General features: G+C 35.1%; 1 protein-coding gene across 6 annotated transcripts in view; it reads left to right on the top strand.

The window, feature by feature from the left end:
• HNF4G (hepatocyte nuclear factor 4 gamma) overlaps nt 1–15,404 on the top strand; it is a 122,623-nt gene that overhangs the window by 34,502 nt on the left and 72,717 nt on the right. For all 6 annotated transcript variants that reach the window (XM_041768889.1, XM_041768883.1, XM_041768888.1 and 3 more), the window contains one exon: nt 14,163–14,217. The gene's annotated coding sequence lies outside the window, so the exon portion shown is untranslated. The remainder of the gene's footprint in view (nt 1–14,162; nt 14,218–15,404) is intronic.

Genomic DNA, 15,404 nt, shown 5'->3' with positions numbered 1-15,404 from the left:
TATATTTTTGAGCAAGATGTTAAAAAGATTTTTAAAACTAACCATAATGCTCTATTAACAAAAATTCTTCAATAAGTTACTTTTGTTGTAGGGGCACCTGGGTGGCTCAGTCTATTAAGTGTCCAACTCTTGGTTTTGGCTCAAGTCATGATCCCATGCGTCGTGGGATGGAGCCCCATGTTGGGCTCCGCAGGGAATCTGCTTGAGGTCTCCCTCTGTCCTGCCCCCCACTCTCCATCTCTCTCTCTCTCAAATGAATAAATAAAGCTTAAAAACATTAGTAGTTGCAATGTTTGAATATTTTCCGTATGCAAACTTATTTAATCTTATCTTCAAAAAACTAAACCAAAACCAAAGCAAAAAAAAGATCCTAATTGAATATGGTTATAGCTCTATGGGATTAAGTATTCTAAGTCAGAACTGGTTACAGTGAGTTGTGTGGACTTTTCCACCTAGTGAGCATTATTGTCTAAGTGCTTATGGGAACCGTAGAATGCCTCTTATCCAGGACTTCTTTGTCTAGAAATACTCAAAATTTTACAAACTTGTCCAGAGCCTCATGTATCTAAAAAACTCATTTTCTACACTTTGAGGATCTTATTTTCTGTATAAGATCGTAGTTGAATTATTCAAAATTCAACATAAATATTATTAGGAAAAGAGGAATGTATAGAGTTAATATTGAATACATTGCGCCACCTACTAAGAATGAGGTTACAAATGTTTGAGGGTGGTATGATATATAACACAACTCAAGAAGGGACTTATGGGGTTACTATAAGAATTTGCTGATCTGTCATACTTGAGATTTTTTTTTTAGAGGGGGGCAGAAGGAGAGGGAGAGAGAAGAAATCTTAAGCAGGCTCCATGCCCAGCATGGACTTGGGGCTTGATCCCACAATGCTGAGATCATGACTTGAACTGAGATTGAGAGTTGGATCTTTGACTGAGCCATGCAGGCGTCTCAAGATTTTTTAAAAACCTTTTTTTCTATTTCCTTGAGAGCATACTCCTGTGAAAAATATAACTCTGTTTTATTGGATTACTTAGTTTTCATTTTAAGTTTATGTTTGCTATTCTACTTTATCTGGGCCATTTTTATGTCTAATTCCTTTTTTAAAAAATGGAGCATATCCCAGTGGGCATGGGCATGGAGCCGTCCTAAGATTCTCTCTCTCTCTCTCTCTCTCTCTCTCTCTCTTTCTGTCTCTCCCCTGTCACTTGCTACTCACATGTGCTCTCTCTCTCTCAAAAAAAAAAAAAAAAAAAAAAAGGAGTATAAGGAATTGACAGTTGACTTCAGTATTTACTTAGAAAGTATAAGAAATGCAGTTCTTACCATTCTTACCAGGTTGGTAATCAAAATCTCTTCCTCGTATTGTGAAGGTAAAATAAACACTCTATATGCAAGCCACATGGAATAAAGAATCTATTTTTAACCAGTTGATGTTTTTAGTATTTATCAAGTCTAATATATCCAGAACAGGTCCATTGACTAATTAATTTAGTCATTTACCAAGTATGTTGTATTCAGAGAAGATTCCAAAGCTCCATATTAGTAACAATGGACTATTCTGCATTGTAAAGAGAATACATGTGCATCAGTTTTCATGAGGAAGGACCATGTATCTCTCACATGTCTATTCATCTAAGAGGAAGTGAGAAGATGAGGATGTGTATTAATTCTTGCCACCCTTCCCCTTTTTTACTTTTTTTTAAAGATTTTATTTATTTATTCCTGAGAGACGCAGAGAGAGAGGCAGAGACACAGGCAGAGGGAGAAGCAGGCTCCATGCAGGGAGCCCGATGTGGGACTCGATCCTGGGTATCCAGTATCAGGCCCTGGGCTGAAGGCAGCGCTAAACCGCTGAGCCACCCGGGCTGCCCACCCTTCTCCTTTTTTAGTATAATAAGGTAGCCTTGATTTATCAGGTAGTTTTATGTGATCTCCTTTCTTGGCCTTAAGATATAAGGGAAGTTGGTGCCCACCATGGGCTGTATATTTTATGCCTATCCCCCACTATACCCCTGCAGTAAATCTTTCTTTAAGTGAAAAAACTGAAGTTGTCCAGAATCAGACAAGTAGCAGAGCCAGAATTAAAACCTGGGTTTATGTGACTCTAAAGTTATTCCCTCAGATTTTACCATGAGTTATTTGAGGAAAGAGGAAAGAGGCAATATCTTAGGTTGAAACTTTCGTGGAGCATCACATATAACATTAAATCTAATAGATGGATCTTCTGTGTGCGTTAGAGAATACCACTGAGAAGGTATGTGGAACATTTGGGGTGAAGGAGTGGTGGCAGCAGGGTTGGTGGCTACTCAGGTCTTGCTCAGCAAAGGGGTATTTATTCTTGGGAGCATTACCATAGGGTACAGTAGGCTCCTTTCTGGAGATGAGGGAAAGCAGTATCTAAGATCTGATGGAGTAAGGGCTTGATTTGCTGGAGGGAGTGGTTAGAAAGAGCATCTGTATGTGAAATTAGATTCGTGGTCAAAGTGAACGGAGATGTGAACTCAAGAGATGACTGTGAGCTCATGGGCCCTAAGCAGCTCCAGGGGGAGCCTGGCATCAGCACTGGACTGGGTTCAAAATAGGATGATTAATTAATTGAGAAGAGTAAAGCAAAGAAGCATTCATCATGAGATAGTTAAAATTTTTAAGATAATTAAAATTTGTCATTAATAAGCTGCAGAAATTAGGTTTTCCTTCCTAAGGAATTATTGAAATGAGTTTGTGACAGATGTAGTATATAGAATGAAAGACCTGCTATATCTAAAAAAAAATACAAATCTATATACACTTTGTAAGTATATATATACATACTTACAAATGCATGTGTGTTTATGTGCATACATATATGTGTATATATTGCCAGAAGTGAGGTGATGGCCATTTTCAGTAGAGAACAAATTAGAGAATGATAGTAATTTTAAGGAAAATATAATGAGCTGTTAATTATGTTTTAAGACTAGCCTGGGCACTGGTAGGTGTTTAGGATTAGAAATATAAATTTGGGAGGTAATAATAATAGTAGCAGCTCCTACTGTTCATAAGGCTCCTGAATTAAAGTGTATATAGGTAAACATGATAAAATTAAAGACCAGGTCTTGCATTAAGGGTGGGAGAGAAATGTATAATCTAACTAAAGAGATGAGGAAGGAAGAAATAAGCAAAAGAAAGAAGACCAATGTATGTTTGTGTTTAAAGAGCTACACTTTATCTACTTATAACAGAAAATAGGTGTCAAAATGAGAGAAATCTTGAGAACAAAGAGACACTCCAACTCATTTTTAAAGCTTATTTTCCCTAAGGGAACAGGAATCAAATTTTAATGATTTCCACTGGAGACAAAACAAAAACAACAAACAACAAAACAAAAGCAAATAAACAAAAATCTTGTTCCAATTTTGACAATTAAATATATATATATATATATATATATATATAGATGTCTACACTATCCTGTAAGTTCTTTGAAGGTTGAGGAATTGTGTCTTCTTTCTTCATTTCTTAAATGCCATATGTGTAGTATATTTATTTAATCGAATTTACACCTTCATTGGAAGCAGCAATAACCTCCACTTACAGGTTGGCATTTAAGGGGCAGAGTTCATGTTGCCTCAGCATTGTAACTGGGTCAAAGTTAAGAACAGTTTTAATCTCACGTATGCTTTTTAAATCAAAAGTGAAAGCTAAAGAGAATAATGAATATCATTCTTACACTCATTTTCCTAATGACTTTCTGAGTTTTTTCACTACTCCTTAACAGATATGATACTAATGAAAAAAGTTGTTTATCTTAAAATATGTATTTTTAAGAAACAGTAATGGTTTCTATCTTAGGTAAACATACCATTTTAATTATATTCAAAATACAACAATACAAAATATTAGGCATTTTTTAATTTTTCTCATTTCATTTTTATTCACTTATAATGACTATATCTGTTTGACAGTCATTCAACAAATATCTATCTATCTACCCATCTGTCATCTCTCTCATCTTCCTCATCCTTCTAGGCTAAGTGGGATTATATAAGGAAACATAATTCCTACCTCCTGATAGGAAGGAGCTTCACAGTAGCTGGGCAAATAACATAAAATTGAATAGAATTTAGGATAAATAATAATACCAAGTATGTCTTGTAATAATACCAAGTATGTCATATCCCTAGTCAGCAGGATATTCGTAAAGTGTCATGAGTTCTTAGGAAGGAGAGATCACTGTGGACCGTCAAGAATATGAAACCTAATATATGTGCAGAATTTTAAACTTGTGCCTGAATTGTTCTCATTATGTAGAAAAAAATTCTGATTTCTCTGTGCTATATGAATAAACAATATAAAATATGATCAGGAAACTAGTAGGAACATGAAAAAAATATAGTTGTTTTGTTGGGTGATAGGATTCTGGGTAATAAAATATTTATTCTAGTTGTCACTTCAAAATCTTGCTTGTATAGTGGTGTTTATAAATGAACTGTGTACTTTGGCTTTGCGTAAGCAAAGAGAGGTAAACTCTGCTATGTCCTTGTGTAAAATCAAGGAACTAATTCATACATATGTTCATTCAGGAAATGTTTGTTCATTTATGCATTTAATCATATACATGTTTATTCATACCTCCTGTCTTAGTTCAAGCTGCTCTAACAAATTACCAAAGACTGGGTGCCTTAAACAACAAACAGTTGTTTCTTATAGTTCTAGAGGCTGGAAGTCCAGGACCATGGTGCCAGCATGGTCGGGTTCTGGTTGAAAACCCTCTTCTGGGTTGCAGACAGATGATTTCTTGCTGTATCCTCACATGGCAGAAAAAGAACTATCGAGTTCTCTGCCCTCTTCTTATAAGGACATTAATCCCATTCATAAAAACCCCACCTTCATGACCTAGTTACCTCCCAAAGGTCTCACCTTTGCCATCAAGTTGGGATTAGGGTTTCAACACACACATTTTGGGGAAGCATATTCCATCTATAACATCTCCTATCCATTGGAGTGATTCAGACACTAATGATGTGATGTCAGCATGGACAGGCATTTGTCTTCAGAATGCTGAAGCAGTCTGGAAAAGCTCCCCATTTCTGGAATGTTACTCATACATGTGTGTGTGTGTGTGTGTGTGTGTGTGTGTGTGTGAGTGTGCTGTCATATATGTATATGAAACTCTATAAGCATTTAACGAACACCTACTAGTTTCATACAGGATATGGGGACTTTGTTTGGTGATGTCTGATACTCATTCTCACATTCCAGAAAGGAAATACCCAAAGCAAAAGTTTACTTAGTCCAAAGCTAAATAAGTGCAGGATTTGCAGGATCTTTTGGTTGATATCAGTAATGGTTCCCTGGGGTGCCTGGGTGGTTCAGTCCGTTAAGCGTCCCAACTCTTGATCTCAGCTCAGGTCTTGATCTCAGGGTCCTGAGCTCAAGCCCTCATTGGGCTCCATGCTGGGAGTAGAGACATTATTATTATTATTATTATTAGTTATAATAATATTTATGTTGATGATGATAATGATGATGGTTCCCTAAAGAGAGGTTTTTCAGATAACGTAAGACATGTTTTAAAGGGTGCACATTGGGATGCCTGGGTGGTTCAGTGGTTGAATGTCTGCCTTTTGCCCAGGGCGTGGTCCTGGAGTTCTGGGATCCAGTCTTACATCGGGCTCCCTGTGGGGAGCCTGCTTCTCCCTCTGCCTATATCGCTGCCTCTCTCTGTGTTGTCTCTCATGAATAAATAAATAAAATCTTTAAAAATAATAATTATTTTTTTAATTTTTATTTTTAAATAATAAAAATAAATAAATAAAGGGCTGCACATACCAGTGAAAAACTATACACTATGGAATAGGGGGAATCATGTAGTAAATCATTTTTCCTTAGTCACATTTTAAACTTGTTTTTTTTCACATTTTAAACTTTTTAGAATGATTTTGCTTTTTAGTAAGAATTCGCCTATTTGTGAGAACCCTTGGATAGAAATTAACTAGCTCAATGTTATGATACAGTACACAGAAAGTTTAATATGTGGCATCTGAGGAAAAACCTCTTTAAATACGCTGTGAACACAAAGAATTCCTGAAAAACGACTGGTATCTAAATGGTTTGAAAAAGTTACTATAATTCCCTACAGGCGCAGTTAATGAAGGCAGTACCTATCCCTATATTGAAAAGATGGACATGGTTTTCAAATATAGTCAATTTATGTGGAGAGACAGAAGATACTTATTTCCTTTAATCCAGTTTACCATTTAATCTATAAATGCAAACCATGTTAAAGGATGCTTGAGAAAAATAAACTTGAAAGTCAACATTAACCTCCCAAGGACCAGCTGAAGGTGCTCCAAAGACAATAAAAGCAAAATTTCATTATACAGACTTCAAGTGGGTTTTTAAAAAAATACCAAGCCTTTCCAACTAAAATGATGAATGCTGTTCTGATTCTAATTGACAAGTATTATATAAAAAAGAGTTCTTGCCTTCGTTCTTATCAAAACTGTGGGGATTTCCAATGATAGGACAATATTATGTGGGTGGAAACTTCTCAGAAGAATAGAGAACTTATCAGTATTTACTTAAGTTCTATTACATTCAGAGCCATAAAAGCAACTACGCTCATAAATTTATAGCCAGTCAAGGATATTGCCTCTTCCCCCAAAGAGGCTAGATATTAAAGGAGTACAGTGAATGAGCTCAAATCATGAAGTGGTTTCAATATTGGAACAGTTTTCCTCCTTCATATTTCAACTTGTAGCCAATATGCTATGAAAAATCACTGGCTAGCTAACTTTGGGGCTTTGGAAGCAAAAAAACAATCTTAACCCTTTTTTTCTTACAGATTTTATTTTTCTTCCATAATTGGTACGTAATAGTAGTGTTTGCCCATGAATGAGCTCTAACCGTAGGTGCGTGATCACCCTACTTGTTTTTTATAATTTCAAATTTGCAGATAAAGATGTTCATAGAGGTTAAGAAGCTTGCCCCAAATCATAGCAGAACCAAGACATAAGCCCAGATCTTTCTGATTTTGAAGCTAGTCTAGGATTAGCTTCTTATTTCTGCTATAACAAATTACCACAAATTGAGTGGCTTGAAATAGCATATATTATTTTATATGTTTTTTTTTTTTTTTTATAACACAAGAAGTCCCAAAGAAGTCTCCTTGGACTGAATTTAAGATTCAAGAGGGCTGCATTGCTCTGGAGACTCTGATGGAGAATCTATTTCCTTACCTTTTCCAGCTTCTAGAGTTTTTCTCTACTCCTTGGGGCTCGTGGCCCCTTCTTCCATCTTCCATCTTCCAAGCTAACAATCCGATCATTCTAATCTCTATTTCTGTCACCACATCCCTTTTTCTGACTCCTCTGACTCCCTGTTGCATATTTTAAGGACCCTTCTGATTGCATTAGGCCCATCTGGCTTTTTCAGGATATTTACCCTCTTTTTTTTTTTTTTAAGATTTTATTTATTTATTCATGAGAGAGACAGAGACAGAGATACAGCCAGAGGGAGAAGCAGGCTTCAGGCAGGGAGCCTGACGTGGGACTGGATCCCGGGTCCCCAGGATCATGCCCTGGGCTGAAGGCTGCACTAAACCTCTGAGGCACCCGGGCTGCCCTATTCACCCTCTTTTAAGATCCTCAACTTAATCACATCTTTCTAGTCACTTTTGCCATGTAAAATAACATATTTGGAGCTTCCAAGGATTAGGACATTTTTGGAGGCCATTATTTTGCCTATTGCAGAAGCTAAGGAAGATATAGATAAACATAGTACAGTTGTGTGAAGATTAATATTAATAAAATTAATGTTAATATTTTGATATTATAATTTAGTAGACCATATATAATCAGTAAGATTAATAATCACTAAAATGACTATGCTAATATAATATATATATAATAGAATTTAATATATTCTATTATATAGAAGTAGTTTGGGATCCAGATAAATCCTTGCTCCATCATTTACTAACCTCAGATAAATCTCTTAGTGCTATTTCTTTAGAGTTAATATGCTGGTAAAATTATACCAAATTTTATTCTGTAGAACAAATAAAAACATATTTAAACACTTACCTGGTAGGTGTTTAACAAATGCTTGTTTCTTCTCCCTTATTTTTAGAAAATAACAAAGAGAAAATGGTTAAAATAGTACATGCTGCATGCAAATATCACAAGTACTGAGTAATAACAATTAAACCTGCAAAATCTGTTTATTTTCTAAATATGTTTAACATTCTGTGTCAGCCTTATTTTATTTAACAAATAATATTGTGCTACTCCTCCCTTTTTTTCCTCTCATACTCAATGCCTGCATTTTTTTCCCTTATAATGTTAAATTTGGGCATTCGAATTAATTCATTAGCCTGATGATGGCTTCTTCTGATACCATTTTAGGTACTTATTTTTTTTTAAGATGAAAGGTTTTTTTTATTGCTCTAAGTATACAGCTAGTAGTTTTATGGGACATGAATTCTGAGTCAGTCTTTTAAAAATTACTTTTTTTGATTAATCACAATCATGTTACAGGACAGAATTAATAAGTTCTCTCTCTGCCTTGTCTTTGCTTTCTTCTCAACAAATTTTCAGGGCAACTCCTAACTGTTGCTTTTTAATTCTTTTCTGTTGGAGTGCTACTCTGTAATTCTTGATCACATGCCCTCTACTTAAAATAGTATAATTGACTCCTGCTCTGAAAGTTGAGGATGTGTCCCTCTTAACTTACCCCATCTCTCCTAGCCCTTCCTTTGAATATTTGACATTTCTATTTTTCGTTTTGTTCTTTTATTGATTACTTTTATATTTTTTTTAATTTTTATTTATTTATGATAGTCACACAGAGGGAGAGAGAGAGGCAGAGACACAGGCAGAGGGAGAAGCAGGCTCCATGCACCGGGAGCCCGACGTGGGACTCCATCCCGGGTCTCCAGGATCGCGCCCTGGGCAAAGGCAGGCGCTAAACCGCTGCGCCACCCAGGGATCCCTATTGATTACTTTTATAACTTGAAATAATGCAGTTAAAAATTAATTTCTTTTTTCAACAAATCTAGACTCTTAATTTTTTAAGACAAGTTATTATTCTACTAATTTCTTCACCCTTTCCTTCCTCCTGTGGCTTACTTTTGGTCAGCTAAACTTTTATGTTCTCAAGCTTATTTATATTTATATTTTTTTCTTTCAGTAACCACCACCAAGTCTTCCTCTTTTTTATATTTAAATTGACTCTAAAAGTTGGAAACATGTAAATAAAGTTGATAGTCCACAAGTACTGTCTAAAGCTGAGGCTATACTTGGATATCGGTTCATCCCCAGAAACCTAAGATACCATTGAAAAAAAGTTAGATGTGCTCAAATGATTCTTTCTTTTGTTTATTAAACTCGATTGCTTGAAATCATTCTAAATTTACATTTACTTTACATCTGGGCTTTAACTTTTCAGACAGGTTTGTTCTTAACCCTGAAATTTCAAATTATGTTTCTTTTTGTTTCTCAATTTGCTCTTACCTTACCCTCATTTTTTTTAACCCTCAGTGCCTAATGTTGTCTCAGATTTTCTTCCCCCAAAACGTCCCTTGTGGGGCTCTACATATTTTTGAAAATCTCACAACGCAACACAATTGGAGAATTTCAAAAGGAGATAAGTGTGGGCCTTTTTTCATCCATCCTTTGACTTAAGATCCCCATGGGCCTGTTCAATTTTGAAGCTTATATTCTACTTTAGTATGGGAGATATATTCTAGTTTTTTCTTTTTCTTTAATGATTACTTGTTTCCCATTTCTTTGTTTTCATTTTCTCTTCCTGTTTCTGTTAGTTGGATCTCCCAGGTTAGTTTTCTTTGTTTTTAGTTTTCTCTCCATATTTTTATTCTTTTTTCTACATTTGTTCTTTACATAAGAAATATTTTTATTGCTTACTTTTTAGGCTTCTGATGCACTTTGTATTTTGGTTATTATATGTTTAATCTCTAGGATCTCTTCAGTTCTATAATTATTTCTATTATTTATTTTAATATTTTTAAACTATAAAATATACCATACATGCATAAAAGCAAACAAAATATTATTTTTAAGATTGTATTGCTGTTCTTATTATTTTGAATACTACATAGATGTTTAGAATTAGCTTATTAATATTCATTAAAAATCATGCATGAATTTTCATTGAAATGCAATAACCTTACCAATAAATATGCAAAGACCTTGATTTATAGAGTCGTCTGTTAATACTGTCTTCAACTTTGGGATTTTCTGTATAAAATCATTATATATATGTTCTTTTTTTTTTAATTTTTTTTTTTTATTATTTATTTATGATAGTCATACAGAGAGAGAGAGAGAGAGAGGCAGAGACACAGGCAGAGGGAGAAGCAGGCTCCATGCACCGGGAGCCTGACGTGGGATTCGATCCCGGGTTTCCAGGATCGCGTCCTGGGCCAAAGGCAGGCGCCAAACCGCTGCGCTACCCAGGGATCCCCTATATATATGTTCTATAAGTACACTATGCTTTTATAGAAATCAGTCTTAAAAAAATAAAAAAAAAGGAATCAGTCTTTAGAAAAAAAAATCGCACCTCTGTTTTCTTTACTCTGAGGTAAAGGAAAAGCTGTATTAGTCAGTGATTGCTACACTAATGCTGCATAACAACAACAACAAGCCATAAAATGCTCAATCACTTACTCTTTATTTTTATACTCTCAAGGGTGTTAATAGGATTGATCTAGGCCAGGCTCTTTTGGATTAGGGCTACACCACAGAGTTCTGATTATATTTCAGGTCTGAAGTACAGTTGAAGGGACTGTGGATAGAGTGGCATATTCTTTGGCAGATGATGGGTACACAAGAGAGCAAGCCAAGCCATGAAAACAAAGTTTCTGTTGCATCATGTCCACTAACATTCTATTAGTCAAAGCAGTTTCATGGCCAACCTCAACATTAGTTGGTGGGGAAGTATACTCCACTCACAGCACAGGCACTGTACCTAGCACAGGGTGTGGATGTATAATCCTAGTATAAGAAACTGAATAATTGGGACAATAGTCCAATTTATATCAGAAGGAAAGTATATAAATATGAGTATTCTTGGTGTATATGATTTTTTGTTTGTTTATTTTGCCATTAAAAACTTCCTCAAGCCCTTTTTTTAAGAATTTCACTGATAAGATTAAAACGTTACTCACTGACTTGCTAATGTTATATAAGTAGCCACTTTACTGAAGAGAGGGCCACTTATACTCTCTCATGAGTATGAGACCTGTGTTCAAACTATCCAGTGAATATTCCTCAGTATGACCAGTATTTTCACTAACTCTTTATTTGCCCAAATCCTATTGCCCTTCAATTTCCAATCTTCAGATCTCTCTGAGTTATGTGTTGGTATATCTTCTTTCTCATTCCTCCATCCACTTGGTGAACAGGTCCTGTCAGTTCCAACTCAACATACCTTTCAAATCCACTGACTCAATTTTTATTCATTAGAATATTTCATCTGCAACCAAGAGTTTTACCCTCACAAACATTTGGAGTCAGAAACATCTTTAAAAAGAGAATTCTGAGAATGTCCCATGTTTAGAGGCCTCAACTGCTAGAGCCTTGGCTCTCCACTGACTACAGGATAAAAACTGGATGTCTTTAGAATAGCATTTAAAGCTCTTTATAGCTTAGTCTCAATATTTTTCTCTCCTGAGGAACATTCAGTTTCCATCTCTCCTCATCCACCACTCAAATCTATATGGAATGCTGACTTTCAAACTCTTTACTCTTCTAGATGATTTTCTCACTGCTTCAACTATCATCCACTGTCTTCTACACTCAATAAGTCATTTGCCATGCAGAGCCAGTTCAGACATAATTTTTGCTCTCAGTCTTTACCTGACCAGTCAGTGTTCCTCTGGGGATTTTAATCCCATTCTACCTAAATACTCATTTAAAAACTTCTCTCTTGGATTCTTTACTTTTGATTATAAATGTATAAAAAAAACTCTTAAAAAAACAGGTGACATATACAGAAGAAAATAAAGTCTATAATAATCACTGTTCTCCTCTGCTTAAGAGAATACAGTTAATAATTTGGTACTGTTTTGTTTTAAAGGTCAATTGGCTTCATTTAACAACATGGCAGAGGCATTTTTTCAATTACATCTCATTGTAAAAAATTAATTTAGCTGTTTCTCTCTCACCCTAGATTGTTCATTCCTCCAAGGAGCATCTATTCTCTCGTAATGCCGTATTTCCAGTAAACAGTGCAATGTCTGGCAAATAGGAGGCATTTAATTAATAGTTTTGTGAATGTTAAATGAAATGGGAATATGTTTCTAAGTCCAAATATCTCAATGAATCAAAAAAAGTTTAACTACAGTCAATGATAAATTCTAAAAATGGTGGTATTTTACTAATGTCAAGACATCTTGTTTTATCAAAATATCAATTTTTGGGACTCTGGCACTGTGGCAAGGCAATAATTATGTTGTAATTGTTTGTCAATCCTATCTTCCCCTGTTTTGATGGTTGGAAATTATTTACCATAAGGAATTCAGTCACATAAGGCTTTAAATATTGATCAAATAATGCTGCAGCCTAAATACTGGAAAGGATTCACAGGGTTAAATCATTCTAGTCCTTCTTTTTTCTTCCCCCTTTTAAAGAAATGTAACTCTATTGTCTGATCTCCTTATGGTCCTTGTCACAACTGTATGGCTTTTAATCACTCATACATTCAGTGAGTTACTGCACTGCTGGAACCTTAATAATGTTCTAGTTTGTTTGGATGATCTTCCTGATAAGGTCCTGACAATCTCTCAGTATAATGGGAAGACAATCAAAATAAAAAATGCTCTAAGAGTTCAGGTAGTAGAGCATGCTATTATTTTTCACAGAGTGCAAGGATATTAAAATACTGACTTCCATGCCTTTGATTGAGTTTGTGATGAAATTCAAGAAAAATTGAAAATTTGAATTATTCTACTGCCAGTAGGGACTGTATATCATGAGCAGAAAGCAGGCATATATAACCAACTGTTGTATCATAATCTCAAGAGTGTCAGATTGTCCTTCTTTTATGGGAGTTTCTGTAGTGTGTCTAGGCAATTAATTCATTATATAGCTCTTTTATATTTGCAGTTACCACATGGAATTTTACAAAAATATCAAATGTCAACTTTACTGCACATTGTTTGAATAAATAATAATAATGATGATAGAGTATTTCAGATTTTTCAAGGTGCTTTCCATTAAATTATCTCATTTAAACTCACCAGACCTCTTAAATAAGCAGTGGAATTATAATTCTCTGCTTGCTTCCTCCTTTCTGGCTCCTTCCCTCCTACTGTTTCCCTATTTCTCTTTCTTTCTTTTAAAGGAGAAAATTTGGTATATGGGAAGAGCACAGAATATGAATTCAAGCATTTAGTTCCATTCTTGCTCCCATTGAATTATTTGGCATTGGGAAGATCACTTTCATTTCTTAGAACCTTGGTTTCCTAATTGGCAAAATAAGAATAATGCAGAACTATGTACCTCAAAGTTGTGAGGATTAAAATGAAATATAGGAAACATAAAAAAACAAAAAACAAAAAGCAAATGCAATGTCCTTGTTAGGTTCTTTTAAAGGGAGCTTGGGATAATGGAAGAGAGAACATTTTGGCCACACTGCTTTTTAATTATAGTACTTGATCAAGTGATCTAACCTTCCTGAGCTTCATTTTTCTCATGTATAAAATGGGCCTAATAATTCCTATCTTGTGAAATTATTAATAGAAAAAATAAGGAAACATATATACTGTTCCTAACACAGTTTTTGAAACATTGTAGTGTATAAACTCTATTAAAAATTGTTTGTCTTCCATCTTCCCTCTTTCCTACCTATTTCTTCCTACCTTATTCTTCTTCCTCCACTTCAACTTGTATGGCAGGGAAAATGGAGCACATGATTGCAAAATCCTGAGATTGAATAATTAAAACATTTTTTAGCATCAAGACCTTTCTCTTTTTCAAATAATATTGTAAGCTGCAGTTGAGAAAAGAGAAGGGGATTCAAGTCCCCATGCCCCTCTTTTGAGTGAAAACCCTTCCTCTCATGTCTTAAAGCCTGCCTTGAATCCTGAACACTTTTCACAGTAATTTGAAAACCACTGATATAGTGCAACCTCTTCATTTTACAGATGAGGAAACTGAACTTGAGAAAAGTTGAGTGCCTGTCCTAATCTTGCAAAGCTGGTAAGTGGCAAGCTAAGGCTAGAACCCATTGTGTTTTCACTTTGCCCCATTGTTTCCCTTACTAAGTGATGGTACAGAGTGCAGATATGTATAATTAAGATCCCTCTCTTGAAGGATAGTACAGTCTATTTGTGGAGGTGGAATTTAGATTAAAAAGCTGAAGAAATGTAAAGTGGCATGATATAGCTATGAAATAGATGGAATAGGTAAATACTTCAAGAATAGAGGAACATGAATGATCATTGTCTTTTGGGATGGACTCTACAAGCTCCAGGAGAGCAGGCTGTTTTTGCTCATTGTCATTTTATTCCCAGTGCAGACAGAAATGCCTGACTTCCAATAAGACATTATTACTTGTTATCTTGAATAAAGTGAATAGATGGGGTAATGAAGTATATAATCAAGTCAAACCTAGAAAAAGTCCAGGGATTTACAAAATATAGGTAAGGGTGTTTAAACTGTGGGTTTCTCTTCGTTCTTGGGCAATGAAATAAATTTGGTGGATAATGATTTACATGTAAAAAGCTCCAGTGTCATTATGTCATGAAGATTGTTTGGATTTATATGTGATACTGACATATAACATATGTTTAGATTTTTTAAATTTTTATTTACTTATTTATTTGAGAGAGAGAGAGAGTGAGAGATGGCAAGAAAGAGCATGAGCAAGTTGGAGAGGGAGAAGCAGGTTCCCTGTGAGCAGGAAGCCCAATGTAGAGTCACAGGACTCTAAGATTATGACCTGAGCTGAAGGTAGCCACTTAACTGACTGAGCTACCCAGGCATCCCATATAATATATATGTTTAATTGTGTGTATACTTGGTCACAATTTATGTCTCACTTTAGGTCATAGTTTAAAATGTTTGAAAAATACTGTTTTAGACAAAGGAAACACTAAAGTTTGAGGCAGGCATATAAATGTTTTGTGGAAGAATGGTAACTTTAACAGAGTTACTAAGTCAGAGGTGAAAAGAATAGTGAAATCAAGATGAAGTTGAAATCAAGATGAAGTTTGTCCAGAGGAAGAGGAATCCATTTGGTTCTTTAGCTACTGAAGAATCATTGGGGATCCTTTTTGCCTTCCACTGTTTCTACACTCCACACTAGAAAGATTAACCAAACTACACTTTAGAAAGATTAAGTCATCAGGAAAGGTAAATTTGATTGGAACTGGGGAGTCCAAATA

Source organism: Vulpes lagopus, chromosome 9 (genome assembly GCF_018345385.1).
Source record: "Vulpes lagopus strain Blue_001 chromosome 9, ASM1834538v1, whole genome shotgun sequence".
In the NCBI taxonomy this organism is placed as follows: Eukaryota; Metazoa; Chordata; class Mammalia; order Carnivora; family Canidae; genus Vulpes; species Vulpes lagopus.
This window is presented reverse-complemented; position numbering and strand designations above follow the sequence as displayed.